This window comes from Manacus candei, unplaced genomic scaffold (assembly GCF_025592945.1).
Source record: "Manacus candei isolate 608988 ecotype Guabito, Panama unplaced genomic scaffold, ASM2559294v1 h1tg000005l, whole genome shotgun sequence".
In the NCBI taxonomy this organism is placed as follows: Eukaryota; Metazoa; Chordata; class Aves; order Passeriformes; family Pipridae; genus Manacus; species Manacus candei.
In genome coordinates, this window is record NW_026138053.1 from 1,025,042 (window position 1) to 1,043,677 (window position 18,636).

At 51.4% G+C, this 18,636-nt stretch overlaps 1 protein-coding gene across 2 annotated transcripts in view; it reads right to left on the reverse strand.

The window, feature by feature from the left end:
- Positions 1-18,636, reverse strand: part of ERI3 (ERI1 exoribonuclease family member 3) — a 129,642-nt gene that overhangs the window by 17,717 nt on the left and 93,289 nt on the right. The window lies entirely within an intron of this gene.

An 18,636-nucleotide genomic window follows, 5' to 3' on the forward strand; every position in this document is an offset into this window, starting at 1 on the left:
ATCCCAAGCTCCTGGTTCACCAAATCATCCCTGTTGGACAAGATGAGCCTGACCTGGGTGTCTGGAAGCCAAGGGAGTATTGGGCTACTTCAGCTTGATGAGAAGAGCAGTTGGAGTGGCAGAGTCCCACACTGCAGGACACCTGAGTTCTGCTCTGCCAGGACAGCAGGGTGACCTCCACTGATCCACTTTGGTCCCCGTTCCCGTTGCTTGCACCGTCCACACTCAGAGAGCAGCAGGTGCACAGCTCCCACAGGTGACTGTCAAGTGATGAGAGCTCAGTTGGTATCATTTATCCCCAGAGACAGCCCCAAAGTTGGTACTTTGCACCTCTTTACACCATCACTGTGCAAAGGAGCTCTCCTCTGCCACAGAGCTCACAGCACTGCCCCGCTTTGCATTTAGTGCCATAATACAGCAGTGCTTTCACCTTACTTTACTTGTTTGTTTAAATTATTTACACTCCTTAGATGCAAGATTGCTCTCCAAAAGGAGCATCCTTTTGGCTGCTGCAGCTTTAAAATGACTTGCATCCATCACTCAATCGCTTTCAGGTCAAACACACGCTCCCGACTTAATGACCACATTTCCGCAGCAACAAATCTGTCACCGCTGTTTGTTTAAAGCCAACAATCTGTAGGAGCACTGTGTGCAGGGATTGAATTAACTCAGCATCTGAATGACTGTGGTGCCAGATCATTCAAATTGCACCTTTCCTAAGATCTTCCAGCAATGTTAATTAATGTTCCTTGGGTGATGTGCAACATGCTGCAGTGCACAGGGTTGCTGGAGAGAGCAAAGCACAATCCCTGTGGGCCTGGAGACATGGGAGCCAGGTTCCAGGTTGCCTCAGCCTCAGGAGCACACGGGGGTATTTGTGTTGGAAACAAAGAGGGACTAGTGTCTTCCCCTTGCTCTGACACAACCTACCCTGATTTTCCCCAAAGTTTAGTGATTCAGCTGAGATACTCCATGCTCACACTGAATTTTCTTCCCAGGAAATTCCAGCCTGAATCATTAATACATTGCCATCAACAAGAATGACAAATATGTTGCTATTTCCGTTAAATTTCAGTTACTTGCAGTTGCAAGGTTTTTTTGTGTGTGCCCAGATGTTTTGGAACAAAGCCTTGTAGTCTGTTGGGAAGGTGATTCTGGGGCCAGGGAATGTTTTGGATTTCCCCTCAGAATCAAGCCAACTCTGGGCAAAGCCAGCCCTGCCTGCAGCCCTAGTCAGCTGCACGTGCGTTGACACCCATCCCAGTTCTGGCCCCCTGTTCCCAGCTGCTGCAGCCCTCCTGGCACCCACTCCAGACACCTGCGTGGGAAGTGGGACCCAGCTCTCCGGGTGCTCGATGACTTCCCCAGGAAGTGCGAGGGAGGAAACTGTGTTATTGAAACGCTTGCACCAACAAGAGCTGGAGTCAGGGGCAGGCAAGCGGGAGGAAACAGTGATGGTGAGTTAGTGGGGCTGGTAGTGGGGGCAGCTGGGACGATACCTGAGACATGGGGGAAGGGACTGGGAGAAGGAAGCAAGGACAAAGAGCTAGGATGTGGAGAGAGAGGCAGACTGAGCTTGGCAAGATGTGCAGAGAAGGAAGGAGGGAGTGGGATTCAATCCAACACCAAACCACCTAGGGTCTCCTGCTACCCCATCCACAGACTCTGGCTTACTCCAGCCCTTGCTCACCAGCAAGTCCTTGTCACAAAGTCTCATCCAAGCTCCTGGCCATAGATTCTGTTTGTCTGGGGAATTCACATCTCCATGGAGCAGAACTGGGGTCTTCCAGGAGGTCCTAAACTGGAGAGCTAGAGCCCTCCCCCAGCCTCCCCTCAGCTCGCTGCAGTTAATTGGGGCACAGCTCTAATCTCTACCTGCCATTGATTTAAATTCAGCTCCAATTTTCTTCTTTGACCTTCTCTCCTCCAGACCCTGCTTGCAAACAGAACACAAATCCTCAAACATTCTCTTCATTTTTCCTGCAATATTCCAGCATGCCCCAGTCCCAGGGTGGGGAAGGCAATGACTGATGCCTGTTTGAGCCTGGACCCTCATGCACAGGGATGGACACACCACTGCCTGCAGACACCTTTCCCAGGGCGTGCTCATCCCAGCTCCAGCATGGAAATGGAAGTGGTGATGCTCTGATACCATCCAAATGACAAGAGAAAAGCATGATAAGGGGACTTCCAGATGATTTCCTCCAGGACAGGTGCCTTCTTCCTAGAAGCCTGTGGATCCAAGCAGGGCATATGAGAGTGTTCCTGACTGTGCCCAGATCTCAGCTGCTGGGTTTTCATTGAACACCCATCCCACTGTAGGGATTATCTTCTGTCCACCTGAAAACTGGTCCCTCTGCGCTGAGCCCCAACCCTGTGTGGGTTGGGATGCTTCAAAGGAAAGTGGAAGGAGATGAGCTGGCCACGACCTAGGGGAAGATCTCTCCTTCCCTGTGTCTCCGGGGCCATGGATCAGGCACAGAAACCAGGAGCACCTGCTCCCAGCTCCCTTATGCCCCTGATACTCTGTGCCATGATCTGGAAGGGGAGCCAGCCCCTTGGAAGCAGTTAAATCAGATTACAGTGTGCTGGTGCAGACAAGCAGGGGAAGCGAGGGTCCAAGACAGTGCCTTGGAGATGTCCCTTGCAGAGAGTCACTGCCAGCACCACGAGAAATGGGGGAGGAGCTGCCAGGGGAGTTCAGGATGGGAAAAGCCCACGCCTTCCTGGCACCCCAAAATGGGTGGGCAACCTGCATCAAGGCTTCTTTCTCAAGAAAGTCTGGATACCAGAATTTCAGCCCTCCTGGGGTTCTTCTTTTCCTAGCAGCAATTTGCTATGTAAAGAGGCTGGATATTTATAATTATGCTCAAAGTGGCCACTTTGAAAATCTATATGTCTCTAGGCTCCCTGTACATCATAATGTCAAGTCTGTGAATGGAGGCATCCATCAGAGGCCTCACATCACAGACCTCGGAGCTGTGATAAACACTTGGGAAATGCTCACTGAACCCCATGTCCCACTGCTACCTTCTGGGCATGAGACTTGTCTGTGGGGGGTACCCCCATGCAGACTCCTCCAGGAGGGATGCCACTGGGTGCTCCTGAGTCACTGCTCTGAAATGGGGATGGGAGCAAGGTCTGGGTTCCTCTAGCCCAGGGTCTTTCCTGCTGACCCTTGCTGTCCTCCAGGATGGGGGGCTTTCCTTCAGGTGGGACCATCAAAGCCATCACCCCATTTCCATGTTGTGGGCACACTGTCTGCAGAAAGGCATCGTCCACCTCTCCATATCTGGGAAAGACTCAGTTCTGAGAGGATGGTGAGCTACAAGGTCAAGATACACCCTTCAAATACCAGCTCCACTCTTGGTCATCAGATTCCCATCCCTTGGCCCCATCAACCCCAGGATGATCTGAGCCTGACTGAGAAAGATTAGGTTAGTGACAGAGACAGGGCTCAGTCCTCATTCCCAGCAAGGAAACCAATGGAGGGAGCTGAGCTTTCCTCTCTGGTACAGAAGAGTCAGAGCTGACCCCGAGGTCAAGCTCCAGCCCACTGCCCCACTGCGCTTGCAGGCAGTTTCTATGGCACCTTTCCCAACATGGGGACACAAAGCCCCCTCTTCAAGTCACCTCCTTGAGAGGTGGGGCAGGTGCCCTGCCAGTGAGCCGACCTCAGGAGACCAGGAATGCCCCTCTCTGCCGGCAGCGTGGCGAGAGGACGCACAGCCTTCAATGACGCTTTGCCCAGGCTGTTCTTAAAAATTTATTACTCTGTTGCAACATGAAAAATAAGACAGAGAAGTAATCATTAGTATAACTATAACTCCCCGTGCAATAGTCCCACTTGTAAATTGAGATTTATGATTGCAGCTGCCGATATTTTAGAGGCTGGAGCAGGCAGCAGTGGCAGTACAGCCCAGCTACGCGCTGCCCCGACGCAGTTACAGTTTATCACAATCTGCAGAGATTATTGCAATGAATAATACACAACAGGCTGGCAGTGAAGAACTATTCCCGATCAAACGCTTCTGTAAACAACTGAATAAATAATATTGCTCAGCCCCTCTTTAGAGCCCTTGGAGGCCCAGGGAAATCTCTCATTACTCAGCAGGAGAGGCAGCAGAGGGCTTGGAGATGCCATGAGGAAGAGATGTAGTGACTCTGGGCAGGCACGGGACATCCTAGGGATGGGCATTTGCCAAGCAGACAGCTCACCCTCTCGTTTTTTCACAGAAAAGGAGGCTGAGACACTGAAAAGACCTGCTCACGGTCTCACAGTTCCACGTGCAGCCAGGAACAACCTGCTTGGACAGCCAGACAGATGCAAGCCCAGACAGATAGGTATCGCTGTCCTCCCTTCTGCTTGGCAAGGCTTTTGCTCGCTTCTGATACTGAGTTGGAAACAGGTAAAGAGCAGGCTGGGGGGCAGCCTGGCCCGCAGGCAGCTGGACCCATGTGCAGCAGGGATGGGACATTTGGGGCCGAGCCCACTGGCAGCGGGGCTCCATGCACTCCCTGAAATGTCAGTAAGTAATGCAGTGTGATCGGGGTTGTGGTTGTGTGCCAACAGCTGCAGAAAGGGCATTTCTCACACAGCTTGAAAGGATAAAGTTCAACTCCATGATGCCCCAGGTTCCCCCACCACAGTGAGCTCTGGCTTGGCCACCACACCGTGCTGCCACAGGTATTGGGTCTGCAGAGACCCCCACCCAGAGGGGAAGCAGGGAGGACTCACCCCTTCCCCAGCACAGAGAGGTTCTTTATTTAGTCTCCAAATGTCTGCGCTCAAAATACAGTCAGCACTGGAGGAGGGACTTGAAAGGAGCTAACGAAGCGCTATAGCCCTTCTTGGGCTATAAACCAGCCCTGCAGCAGCTCTTGGATGTTTCAGAGCCTTCATACCATGCTTTCTGTGGGGTGGGGTGCCCACGTGCCTCTGCTTAGACATCTGCAGAAAGGGAACAACCACCTCCACCTGTGTCCTGCCTGCTCCAGAACCAGCTCCTAGGGGTGTTCCCTGCTCCCTACAGGCTCTACCCACAGTCAGGTCCTGGGGAAAGGCAAGAGAAGAAAAGCAGGAAAGTTTGCATCCCTGCATCTGCTGCTCCACAGTGCCTGTATGTGCAGCAATCAGCTCCAATTAATCCCCCCTCAGCCTGGCCCGCCCGCTTCATTACCTCCCCTTGATGAGAACCATCAGTGGGGCCTGTAGGATTTTGCTAATTAGCCTCACTTCGTTTATCATTTCCATTTTCTCCCAGAGACGCTTGGCTTGCTGGGCGACAGCTTCATCTCCTGCTGAAACAATGCGGCCCCTTCTGTGCCTGTCTCACTTAGCGCTGTCACTGCAGCCATTATGAAATTGGGGTTTCATTTACACACTAATTAAACATTACAGCTTGTTCACAATTACAACATGGGGATGAGGAGGTAACTAATTACTTAAGAAATGAGCTAACATTTATCTCTGATTCTTCCCCCCCCAGCCCACCGCCCTCCTCTCCAATCAAGATTAGAAATTGTTGTTGGACGGCGGCAGCCCAGCGGGCCCCTGCCCGCCTCCTCGTGTGCCACGGCCCCATTGGGGGGCTGCACTGAGACCCTGGCCCAGGGACAATCCATCAACCCCTAATTGCAGCCGGGATGACGGGGGGCTGTGGCAGTGGCGTGTGGCGCTGTGCCAAATGGACTGCACGGGGACAAGCTGTGACGCTGGGGATGCATCCGTCCCGGCTGGATCTCCCATCCCCAGGACAGCCCAGCCACAGTGATGGCAGGGGCTGAGGTGCTCCCTGGGCATCACAGCCCTCTGCACCTACCAGGTTCTTGCCCACTGGGTTAACGCCTGGCACAGGGGCCAGGGATGCCAGCACACCCTCCGTGTCCCTGCTGACGGGCAACTCATCCTGAAAAGACATTTTCTTCAGGGAGGAATTAACATTTAAAACTGAGAACCATTAGAGTAGATAAAGCAGGCTGTCACTCAGATCAAAAGGAAACGCAACGTTTGGGCTTGGGACACAACAGGCCCTGGGGAGCAGGCACAGTGAGAAAGGGGCAGGCACCCCTTCCTTCATCCTTAGGGGTGCAGTGGATGACATGGGCAGGACAGCACGCCGTGTTCAGCCCAGCAGGACTGGGTGCTGCTGCTAAGGAAGAAACAGCCTCCTTGCATGGGCAGCACAGGGCTACAATGTGCTGCTGTTGCAGGCAAGCAGTCCCTTTGGTCCTCACCTCACTGCAGTGAGGGCAGCGACCAGAGAGGTACAGAGAGGTTAGAAGAGAGGGCAGTGGAGAAGGGTGACAGCAACCAGGATCGTCTTGGGATGGATGCACGGCTGCCTGCAAGGCAGCTATCTGGCTGATGGCAGAGAGGTTGGGGAGGCCACTGGTGCTTGGACACTCCTGCAGGCTCTGGGAGAAGACTGCATGGCTTTTGAAACACAAGAAACTCCCCACACAAACAGCCCTAAGCACTGGAAGTGCTTTCAGGAAAAAAACGTCTAGTTCAGCACCAGACAATTAAGGTTCTTTTTGCAACTCTTAACCCATGATTTTGAGACAAAGAATTTGGCCTTGGCATAATTTGAACTGCTAATTGCTTTCCTGATCTACTCGTTGTGGTGAACTGAGCAGAAGCGGACACAAAAAAATCACCTTCCCTGTCTGGGAGAAAATTCAGAGCTGCTCTCCAGGGGGGAAGGGGATGCTCTCTTCTTCCCTCCAAGCAGCTTAAAAAATAATGATCAGGAAACAGTTAAGCAAAATGGGGGTGAACTGGTGGTTTAAAAAAAAAAGAAAATTCACACCACTTTATAATAATAGTAACAACTCATTCCCATAGTTTTTATCCTTCCTGTCTTTAGCCCACCAAAAAAAAAAAAAAAAAAAAAAAAAAAGAAACCCTGAGCTAAACTACTGACACTGGCTGGGAGCTTAGAACTGCCGCATCAAACAGAGCCCTTGAATCTCCTGAACATAATTGTGCTGCCCTCTAACCTCAACCTTCAATCAGTGCAGTGTAACTATCTCATTTTAGCCTACAGGACACACCCCTCTGCTAACTAGCAGCCATATTCTTCTCATTAGGAGACTGCTCTGGATGGGAGCATGGAGGCAAAGCCGGCGTCTCTCCTTTTCTTTCCCTCTCTCGGCTGTTATATATGTACTTTTGGAGGGAGAGAGCACAAGCAGGGGGCTTTGTGGGTGCTGGAAATGACCCAGCTGCCAAGTCCCAAGACTCCTGGGCATGCACCTGGAAACACACAGGCAAGGAGAGAAAGGGGCAGGTGCCCCTTCATTCATCCTTAGGGGTGGAGTAGATGAATGGGAGAAGGGTCTCAGCCCTGGCCCCTCCACAGGCTCCCTCTGTCCACAGAGCCCCCAGGGAAAGGATCCTGAGGTGGCAGTGCCAGGGCACAGGTCCCCTTTCTGCTGGGGCCAGGCTGAGAGGTGGCAGCAGGCAGGGAGATGCATGACCTGGGAAGCAAAGGCAACCAGCAGTGCCAGTGCCATGCCTGCTGCTGAGGGTGGGCAGGAGACCAGGGGCAATGCAGGGGTGGTGCACTGCAGGAGGGTCTGTGCAGAGGCAGCTCCTCTGGCTGGCTGGCTGCTGTCCCTGCACATCACAGGCTGCATGTAATTACAGCAGGAAAAGTAACCCAGGGCTGCTGGGCGCTCTCCATCACTGGGGGGTTTGCATTGCATCACTGGATAGGGGTTTTTCATGGTTAAAGATCAGCTCTGTGCCGCGGGGGGATGAGGCAGGATAGCTCTGCAGCCCACCTGGCACAGCCCAGCCAGCTGATCCTGCTGCATCCCTGGACCACCACCTGGACAAAAACGGATAGGAGCTCTTGAGTCCCTGCTTCATGCCATCTCTTGGGAGACCTCCGGGCATGTAGGGCAGATATATCAGACCACAGCACTGGCCATGGAACCTTGGTGCCAGAAGTGTGGATCAGTGCATCCACTCTTAGCAGTGACCATGACCCTCCCCTCCTGCTTCCTCTGCAGGTCCTGCACACTGGCAGCACCCAGTTTGGAGACCAGGCTGGGAGAAGCTGCTTGGGTTCTTGCTGGGTTTGAAGAATGCAGCTTCCAAGTTGGAGCAGGGTTGCTCAGGATCCTCAGGAACCCATGGAAACACTGCCATTCCAGCACAGCCAGCTGTGTGTCTCTGCTACAGGACTAGGAACAAGCCAGACCTTGGGTGGTTAATAGCACAGCTGGGAGATGCTATGGAGGATAAAGAGGAGAGTAGATCCCCTCTGATCCCACTGCAGACCCATGAAAGGATCAAGGCCGTGCTGGGAAAGGGCAACAGTTTGGCTGGTGCAGCCCTTCCCACCTGTCAGGGCCCTTTGCCCTGTGATTTTAACATGTTAGCAACTTGGGAGCAGGGGAATTACACTGATTTGTGTAAGGACAGCAAAGTACACAGCACTGGACAGATTCTTGATGCCTCAGTGCCCATCTTCCCCACCCAGCAGCATCTTCCCCATCCAGGCCTCATCCCTAGATCCTCTGCTGAGCTATACCAGCTATTAACACACTCTGAGTTTGTTATCTTAAAACAGGCCACTCAGGACATGGGGCCACGATCCTGAAACCAATTAATGTGATCCTTTGGTTTCTGGGGACTGTCAGCACCGCGGCGAGGCAGGAGTTACGGGTCAGAGCCTACCAGCACAGAGGTGCCCCTCAGCTCTTCACAAGAGGCAGGGGTGGCAGGCAGCTGCCAGACCTGGCTTCTGTTAGAGCCCTTCTCTGCATCCTCAGCCCTGGCCCGGTGCCACTTCCCAGGCTCCAGGGAGAGTAAAGGAAAGCAGCACCAAGGTGCTTAATGGGGGTTCAGTTGCCAAAAAAGCCGCTGCTGTCCCGTGCCTGAGTCGGGGCTGCCAAGAGGAAAGCAGTGATGGTACCACATCTCAGCACTCATTCTGGCACAGCAGGCACATGGCATGGAGGGGGCTCTCCTCTGCCACAGTGAGAACAGCCACAGTGCTCAGGCTCAAGGCTCTGGGCACCCCAGGGTGCCAGGGGCAGTATCGCCCTGCAGCCCAAAACTTTCCTCTTTCTTTCTTTCTTTGCTTGGCCGTTTTTTTAAAGCAGAAGTTACCCTGGCGAAGTCTTTTGGGGGAGGTGGAGAGAGAGTAGGAAGTCAAAGAGAATTGTCTTGCTAGTCAAAGCCTTTAACAACTATTTTTAATATCAGGCAGAGGAGCAGGATTTTGAAATGAAACAGACGGTGCAGCTTTGATGGGTGAGCTACAGATCTTGAAACAAGGTCCATTCCCTCCTCCTTCACTAACTAACAGCCATATTTCTCTCATTAAAGACAATCTGGCTGTATTTTCAAACTTCTTAACAAGGCGATCATCGTAATTTGAGATTTCTATTATCCATGCTCCTATTACAACAGTCTTTTAAGCAGCCAGCTTTTTTTTTTTTTGCTTTCTTTCCCCGACTTTGTCTCTCCCCTCGAACTGCCATTAGTGGTAATGACGTGCAGGAAACAAGAGCGCCAAGAACCACCTTTCCCCCCCCCATCTTTTTGGTAGTAGGTTGTGTGGGGGTAGCAATAAGGAATAAAATAAAAAGCAAAATGAAGTTTGGTTATCTCTTATCTGGAGTTTGGTTTTTAATCCGCCCAGGAGAGCAAAGGAAGCCAATGCAGTACCTTATCTCCCCTGTCGATCATGGACCCCTGCCCAAAGACCCCCATCTCTCTCCCCTTCCCAAAGGTGCCTGGTCCTGGCCCCCTCCCTGCCCCATTAGTCCTTTACTGGGCTCTGCCAGATGGATGCAATTTGCATAATATCACCAGCGGAGGCTGGCAGATCAACTGGGGTCAGGCTCTGACATCTCCAGCACAGTCTATCTCCAAGTGCTAATTTGGACTGCATTGATCTCTCTTTCTGATTTCTTTGTCATTTACGTCTGCCACGGTTTGACAGGAGATACAGAGACAGACAAGGGGGGAAAGGAAGGAGGAGGGGGGGGAAGAAGAGGAGAGAAACAAAGATTGTAGTTACAGATGTCTTTAAGGGAAAAAACAGATTAATCCAAGGACTCCTCTGAGGGTCGCAGCTTTGAAACATCCTAATTATCCTATTCTTATGAATTCCTGTACAGACTTAGAGGGGGGTCTTATCAGGGAACTCAGGGGAATGAAAACTTGTTAAATTGCAGTGGAGTCTCTCTGGCTGACTGGTACCCCCTGCCCTCCTGCACCTTGCAATCAGTTCTCATTAGGCAAAGCGGGGCAGCTTTAAACCTGGTGTCCCTTGCTGACACAGCCTTCCCTCCATACCTCTGCCACCACTCTCCTTAAAGGCGGATCCTCAGTAAAACTTAGGCAGGAGTCTCTCCTCCTTGCAGAGGGGAACCACGGTGCTCACAGCCACCAACTCCATGGCTCCAGGGAGTACCGAGATGGGAAAAGATGGATGCCCAGACTCCGGAGATGAGGGCTAACCTCAGAGGGACAGAAGCATCCTTGTGATCCCCCAGGATAGAGGCATGTAAGGGCAGATTTGGGGACACATTGCTGTTGCAGGACAGCATGACGTTAAAAGATACCTTCCACCGGTGTCCAGTGCAGAGTAGGGCCGGCAATCCGTGCCCTTAATTGAGATGTTTATGTTCAATAACACAATATTTATCTTTATTAACATTCTTCCCCTCCTCACGGCTAAGGGAAGACACGCTACCATTTAGCCTTGTCTGGGACATATCGCAGAGAGACACCAAGGCACCAAAAGAATCTACAGGAAATCAAAATGTCACTCAGTGTTTTACATTGCTGCTTTTTGCAGAAAAAGCTCTGCAGAAAGTTAATGGTCTTCCAAGGCTTCTCACCTAACACACATCTCACTGCTTGGGAAAGCTGCTGTTATAGGGGCAGGAGAACAAGTGCTAGTGAAGATGTTCTACCTGCCCAGCACAACATGGGACAGGGCTCACTCACTGCAAGAGTTGTTCCAGTAGTGTCTGGGGAGAATATTTTGCAAGGGCTCAGGACTGGACAAATAGCTTACAGTCCAACGTAGTTCCAGGGTCTCTGTAGCACAGATCAGTTCAGGTCTGCACAGGTTCTGGGACTGGCTGATTGCTAAGACAGAGCACACATAACTCAAACCATCTGTCTCTCTCTGTGATCCCAGTTTAGAGTGGTATACATATAAGAGGTTTTCATCTGTCACTGGGGACAGAAACTGGGCCAGGTGTTGGGCTGAGAAGGGAGGGTGGGAAGGACAGCAGAGCTCACCAATGGAGACAGTCCCCACTGCTGGCCCTAAAACCACAAGCAGAGGAAGAGGGTACCAGAGCAGCCCCCCTACCAGAGGGCAGTTCCAGGATGATGGCGATGTTGTCCTGCTGGGGATCAGCCAAATCTCAGGCTTGAGACAGGCTTGCTCCAATCTGCAGCTGGGCCTCCCAGGCATTGCAGCACAGCAAACAATCCAGAAATCCCTCTTAAATCTTCAGTCTAATACTGGTGCTGCAAACATAACTGCTTCCAGCCAGAAGAGAGAGGCTTGCACATACCTTCCACACATCCCCAGGGAGCAGGCACTGCCACTGCTTTCCTGGGGGCTGGGAGGAGCACATGGCAGCACCCTGACTTTTCACAGGCAGCTGAAGTCCTGCAGCCATCACACTCCCTCCAAAGGTCACTCTCCAGGGATGGCAAGCCCTCAGCCAAGGACAAGGTGCGACAAATCCATCACATCCCCAGCAGGCAGTGGGGTTGGATGGGCGCTGGACCAACTTTTGGCAGGGTAGGACGGAGGGGTGAGTGCAGTCAACACAAACACTCAATCATCCTTCCTTTCTTTCTTCTGTGTCTCCTTTGTTAACTGCAGGAAACAGCTGAAAGACCTTGAGTTTCCCATTGTAGCATGTATGGGAACAGAGCTGCAGTGATCAGAACATACCCCCTGCTGCTCCAGGGGAAAAAGGGAGAGCAGAATCCTTTCTAAAAAGGGTTTACGATTAGAAGAGTGTTCTGTCACTCTGGTGCGCAGTAATCCACTGCGCCACCAAGTCCCTTCAGAGAGATGTCGAAAACTTAAATGACTGAAAGCAAAAGAGCCCCGGCTCAGGTTCCCAGGCAGCCAGACATCCTAATTATCTTTAGATCCACTCCCACATGGAGGGGAGAGAGCATACAGGAGTAAAAAAAAAAAAAAAAAAAAAAAAGGGAAAGAAAAGAAAAAGAAAGAGGGGGAAAAAAAAAGACTGTCACATTACTTTTTTCTTTTTTTAAAAGCTTGTCTCTGCTCACTGCTTTTCCAGCTGTGACACCTCTCACAGTAGTTAATTAGAATCATGTCACCACGTTAATGTGCTCTGACTGGACTCTGACAGTTGCTCATCCTCTAACTGGCCACCCTGGCCGGCCCTCCCTCCCCACCCCTCCTCTTGGATGTGGGACCCAGTGCTCGCAGCAGGACCCCCTGCCACCTGCCCGCCACCCTGTCCCCATGCCCGTGGTGCAGCAGATGCCCCAGAGCGGCTGTGCCGGACCCTGCACCCCGCCTGGGTGCCGGGACATGCTGCCTGGCCACGACACCCCGCACGCAGCCGCTCCACCTGTTCTGGATCCGCCTGACCTTTACGAGCACTAATTCAACATGACACTGCTCATTTGGTGACATTTCTGTTGATTTTTACTTAAGTCTCTTTTAATTATTTAATTCAGAGTCCTTCCCCTTCTGCCTTGGGCTGGGGCTGCTGTGTGCGGGGCAGTGCCCCAAGGCAGCCCTGTGTCCCACTCCACAGGAGGGAGTCCTGTGCTCAGCTCTCCCTCTCTCCCTCTCCCTTAGCAAAAGGATGGTGTGGTACAAATGGCACTGCCCCCTAGGCTTGGCACCAGCTGTGTGCCACCTCCGCTGAGAAATGAAGAGCTGAAAAAGAACGGGATATGCCTGCTCTGGGGGAGTACAGCATTCTCCGAGGCTTCTCCCATACCCTGGGAGGGACAGGGAGGATGAGACTGGCTCTGCCTGGCTCTTTCTGTCCAGTGGAAAGTGGTCAAAAACATGAAGATGAGTTTCACAAAATGCTGGCCACCTCCTCGTTCTCCCTGCCCTGATGCAGAGGGGGCAGGTGGGCACCAAGGGTGGCTGAGGATCCCACAGATGCTGCACCCCTGAGAGAGGCAGGAAAACCAAAGAGAGGAAAGGAAAACAGGGAAGAGTGAGAGGAGGCTGAAATAAAGCCAACAAGCTGCCAGGACCACACACTCCCAGCACCTCCCAGGGCGAGGCAAAGCCTCATCAGCCCCCCCCGAGGTCCGCGGGGGAGAGCCGGCGCTGACAGCCAAGGCCCCCATTACGGCGGTGGCCCGTCACTTGCCACCGCACTCGGCGAGCGCGGCCCTCGCCGCCCTCTCCCTCGGTGTCAGCCGGAGCAGCCCAGCGCCCTCTCCCTCGGTGTCAGCCGGAGCAGCCCAGCGCCGCCGGGCACAGCGGCGGGGAAGGGATGGCTCTGCCGGGCAGGAGGCACCCCGGCAGGCGCTGGCCCGGCTCCCCGCGGCGGTGGCAGCTCGAGGTAGTTAATTAGAATCGTGTCACTAAGTAAATGTGCTCTGACTGGACTCTGACAGACGCTCACCTATGACACTGGGGGCCAGGAGACAATCCACATCAAACTACTGCAGTGTGACCCTTTTAACACAAAGAGTAAACTCACTGCACATCGAGTTGAAGCTCATTAAAACTGTCTACTCTGCGAGCATCCCATTAACCTCACTGTTAAAAACACGCAATTCCTCTTCTTCTTTCTGAGGCCTAATTAATGCTCTGGATAAGGAACAATATCACATCCTAACCTTCCGAGATTTCCAATCAGTAAATGAAAAGAGAGAGATGGAGCCAGGAAGGCACGGTGGCTTGCTGGGTCGCTCACCGCGTGGGCTGCTGACCTGCCCAGGCAGGTGAGGCTTTTCCATTTGGCACGGCAGAGATCCTCGTGGATGGAGCACGGCACAGCCCCAGCCAGGGGAACCATGGACGCAGGAAAGATTGTGAGTCCTGCACAGAGGCTCACAGCTCACAGGATTATGCCAGCTGGTGTAAAACAGCCCAGTGAGGGCACTGCATCAAGACAGGTGCTACTGTGGGACCAGATCTCCCGGTCACCTGGGATGGGTACTGCAGGTTCAGCAAGACACACAGAAGCCTGGTTGCCCTCTTTCCCCTAAAAAGAAAAAAAAACCTCCAAACAAACCAGACATTTACAACTAAATCTAAAATCACAATAATGTGTGTACTAAAGCCTAAACTTTAAAAACTCAATTAAATTCAATTAGATTCAAAAAAGATCAGTAGCAAGGTGTAATGTCACGTTTTGAAGACGGTCAATGGACTGCAGATGGAAGCATAGCTGACAGATGAGAAACAAACTTTCCCAGTAGGAGCAGCTACTTCTGCAGATTTGGAAACTTTTCCCTGTTTCTGGTATATTTGCAGTTCGAGAACTGGCTTATTCAGGGCTGAGAAACAATAAAGGACTGACAATAAAAAAGAAGGTGTGCTTTTTATCTTTCCATAATCAGGGAAACAAACAAACAAACCAACCAACTAAGGCAGGAGAGGATGAGATGTACTCATTCTAAAGTCTTGAAAGGGTAGTTTCTGGAAACACTTCTTCAACTCACTGATCACTTCTTGCTTTGGTTTCATGCACCAGGTGTTTTAACCTAAAAAGTATTCTGAAATTTACTTTTCGTTCTGTATTGTGTATTTGCAAGGGAAAGAGATTTTACTAATAAAATCAATTCAAACTGCTGGAGTACTTTAGCATGGCATTACAGTTTTCATCCAAAAGAGCAATCATGAGTAATAATTTAATCACCACCTCTTCAAGAGCAAATAGTGATTCACCATTTTTCTAATGTAAAAAATATCTAAAAACTAAGACTAAAGGCATACTATGTTACATAATCGATCAAAATAAAAGTAGCAAAAATAGAGTATTTGATGAGTAAAAGAATAACCAGATTTAACAACTGAACAGTGGTAAGGAAAGCTATACTTGGTTTCATAGGTGCTGTTCAGTAAAACTTGACCTTTTTTCAGGGAAACAGCTTAAAAAGAAAGGCAAACCCAGAAGAAAATCAATTTCTGAATGCAAGTGATCTGCTGTCACTAAAACCTGTGATTTTGATCCTTCTGACCTATATCAGTCTCTGGCTATCAGTAGAGAGACCCTAACACAAGTACCCAGCTCCACTGGTGTGGAGCCTGTGAATGCTGGTCTTTGTGTGCAAGTGCCAAGACCCCCATTACAAGCTGCAGCTCATTTTTGGCAACCATCACCTCAAACATATGTTTTAAGAACGGCAATGTCCATACATATGTGAGATTGAGTAGCTTCTTGGCAAGACTCTACTTTGTTTTGTTGAGGGTCAAGAAAACAGCAGACAAAACCAAGTTCCTCACCCCAAGATTCTACAGCTCACACTGTAGCTGACACACAACTAATCTGTGTTACAGAATGAGATGGAAGTTGCAAAAAAATGTCCTCTCCCGTCCTCAGGGCCACATTCAGCCCAGAAGGAATCCTTTGAGCTGAAATATCAACCTGAGAAAAGGTATGAAAGAATAGGTTTTATGCCCCTTTTGCTCCTTTCTGATCTCTCAGGTAATTTCTGCATCCTCACTCTCAGGAAGAGGACTTTTCTGACTTTTCTATCTCCTTATTCTGCCCAGCGCTTCTCAGAGAGCTGAAATATTGACATTTCCCCCCTTCCTCTACCTTTTCCCTCCCAAGACCACAACAGCACCAGACGTGCACCCATCCCACCCCAAGGCAGCTGTATTTTCAGGGTATGCAGAGAAACTTTAGTCTATTTGGAGACACAAATCACTTTTCTACCTCCTCAACAAGATTTGCAGCTCACTTGCTCACGAGTACAAACCGGGCAAAAGCTACAACATGAGCTCTGTGAAGCAACCTGCTCTATGTGCAGCTGTACATCCCAGGGGATGTGGGGACACTCCACTGTGCTCCAGCACGAGACCCTCCTGCCCATATGCACCAGATGTTAAAGGTGGGTTCCCATCCAGAATCTGGCATTGGCCCTGAAGGGTGTTGAGTGCCCTGAACTCCCCAGATTTTGGACATGATGGAGGAGAGAACATGAAGCATGGAGTGGGACTGGTCCCAGAGCATGCCAAGTGCAGGGATTTGGAGCCAATATCTGCTGAGATAGTGAATCAGAGAGTGATTTGAAACCAAAGCAATACACAACCGATCAGGCAAGACAGCAAAATTCCTTGCAAATCGTTTGCAAAAACAAGTGGCCATCCACTGCAATTTTTCTGTCAGATTTGAAGGGAAATATCCTTGTTGCACATTCCTGCATAAGCAAGCTGAGGCTTCACAGGAATGTCTGCATCCCCCTGGACCACTCTCCATGCTGGAGAGGCTTCCCATGCTCCTGGGAAAGGAGCTGCACAGACAGTCTCTTACATGGCATGGTGTTTGTGAAACTGGTGAGGCTGGCTAACAAATCTACTTGCTGCTCCCTTCTTGGCCCTCACTGGTTTGCAGATTTCTGGACATCAGTGACCCACGAGGATCATAAACATCAGGGGCTGACCCTGGTTATACCCACCTTAGATGCCCTCCTTTCAGCTCCCCAATGTCGCTCAACCCTGCTGCACCCCAGGACTGAGAACAAAGAGAAAGGAGGCTCTAGACCACATGGGAACCACCCCCAGAACCACAGCCAGCTTCTGTCTCACTGTGGGCAATGAGAGGCTGGCAGGTAGCATGCTTCACCATTCTTCCCTCCCTTCTTGTGCAGCAATCCTTGATTAGGGGTCATTTATTCACCTGAGAAGCAGGGCTGTGTTGGCAGCAAGGCTCCTTACAGTCAGGGAGGGGAGGGCAGCCCCGGGCAGTGAAAGGGATGGATGGCTCCTCCCAGCCTTGAAGCAAGGGCAGTTGAGAGCATGAAAAAGAGAGAGGTGAGGACTGCTCGGGGCACAGGGCAACCATCAGCAATTGGGATGACTGTTCCCAGTGGCCCAGTCCTAGTGGCCAACATGAAAAGACTTGGCTGTGGAGGACTGACACTTGCTCCAGGACAAGGCAGCAAAGCCAGACCCAAGGAAGACAGGTTGCCTCTGCAGTGAGCAGCCCCTCCTTGGCCCTTGGCTTGGGGACATCTTGGGCTCTCACTACAGCCAACACCTGATCCATGCCTAGGGCCTGAAAAGCCATTAGGCTGGGAAATAGTGGCCAGAAAGCCAGGAAGCTTGTCCAGACATCAGCACCACCCCTCGCCTTCTCCCAGCAGGACACTGGGCTACCAAGCCCCAAAGCCAACAGCCATGACAGCACAGGCAGTGGCTGTGCCTGGGGCTCCCAAGCTGGCCAGGAGGAGGAGTTCTTCTCCCCAGCTGCCATTCAATGAGCCTCCAGCTCACTCCTGAGGGCTCAGCCTGCAGTAAAGCTACTCAGCAGAGAGTGCCAGTGGCTGCCACCTCTGCAGGCAGTCAGAGGATTCTAGACATCCCAGACAGATCTGCTCTGGAGCCAGCTCAAATGGAGCAGCCAGTAGGCTGTAACACACAGGGCACATGTGCACCCTTGGCAGTATCAGGGAGATGGAGACTGTCACACTGCTGGCCTGGCATCCCTCGCAGCACCCACGTAAATCCTTTCCAAACAGTGTGGGAAAGGCAAGTTTGCCACTGGGATGAAGTGCTGCAAGAATGGAGCTTGGTTGCTGGGTCTTGCTTCTCCATGGGCAATTCACCCACAGCTCACCCTGTACTGGGGAGAGCTGGGAGTGCTCCCCCACAGAGGCAGTTTGGCAGAAATGAAGAAGCAAAACCCTCCTAAAGGACTGGAATGGGGAGGGACATGAACAGCATCTCTCTGAACTCCGTCAGGCAGAGGAGTCACACCTGTGCAAGACAACAGCACTGAGGTAAACATGGGCAGAAACCAACAGCAGACAGATGATACTCTAGAGATGTGGATGCTTTGTTGGAGTAAGGGATGACAGCAATAGAGAGCTCATGATATAAATAATATGAGGAACAATGAAGCAGAAACCAACTCTGCATCCCCTGGGAGACCCTAGGAAAAGCCTAAGTCCCCAGAGCAGGATAAGCACACACAACTCCTGCAGTCCCTGCTCCCTCCCCGTGATCCCCCAACATGGCACACAAGCAAGGCAAATCTGCTCCCAGGCAAGGAAGCAAATTTTAATGCTACTTCTGTCAATAATGCAACCAGATCCATAGTTCAAAAGGAGCTTGCTAATTAAAAGCTGGTGAGCTTTAAATAATTCATCTCCTTAACTTGGATTGATTAGAGAGTTTAATGGTTAGAGTCTTGAAACAATATTAAACAGCCTCTTCAAGGCCCAGGTAGCCAGTGACTTTTCCAAGTAAATCTTACCTCCTTGCAAACTTTAATGCTCAAATGTCACTGAGGATGAAGAGCTGGGAGGCAGAGGGAACACCTGACCACTGGTCTCCAAGAGGTGATCCACTGCCCCGCAGAGAAACAAGACAGGCAAGAGTGATGCAGCCCTGACTCACAGCCCTGTCTACAGCCCAGTAAATCTGAGCTCCTGCCCGTACCACAGCCTGCTGCTGTCCC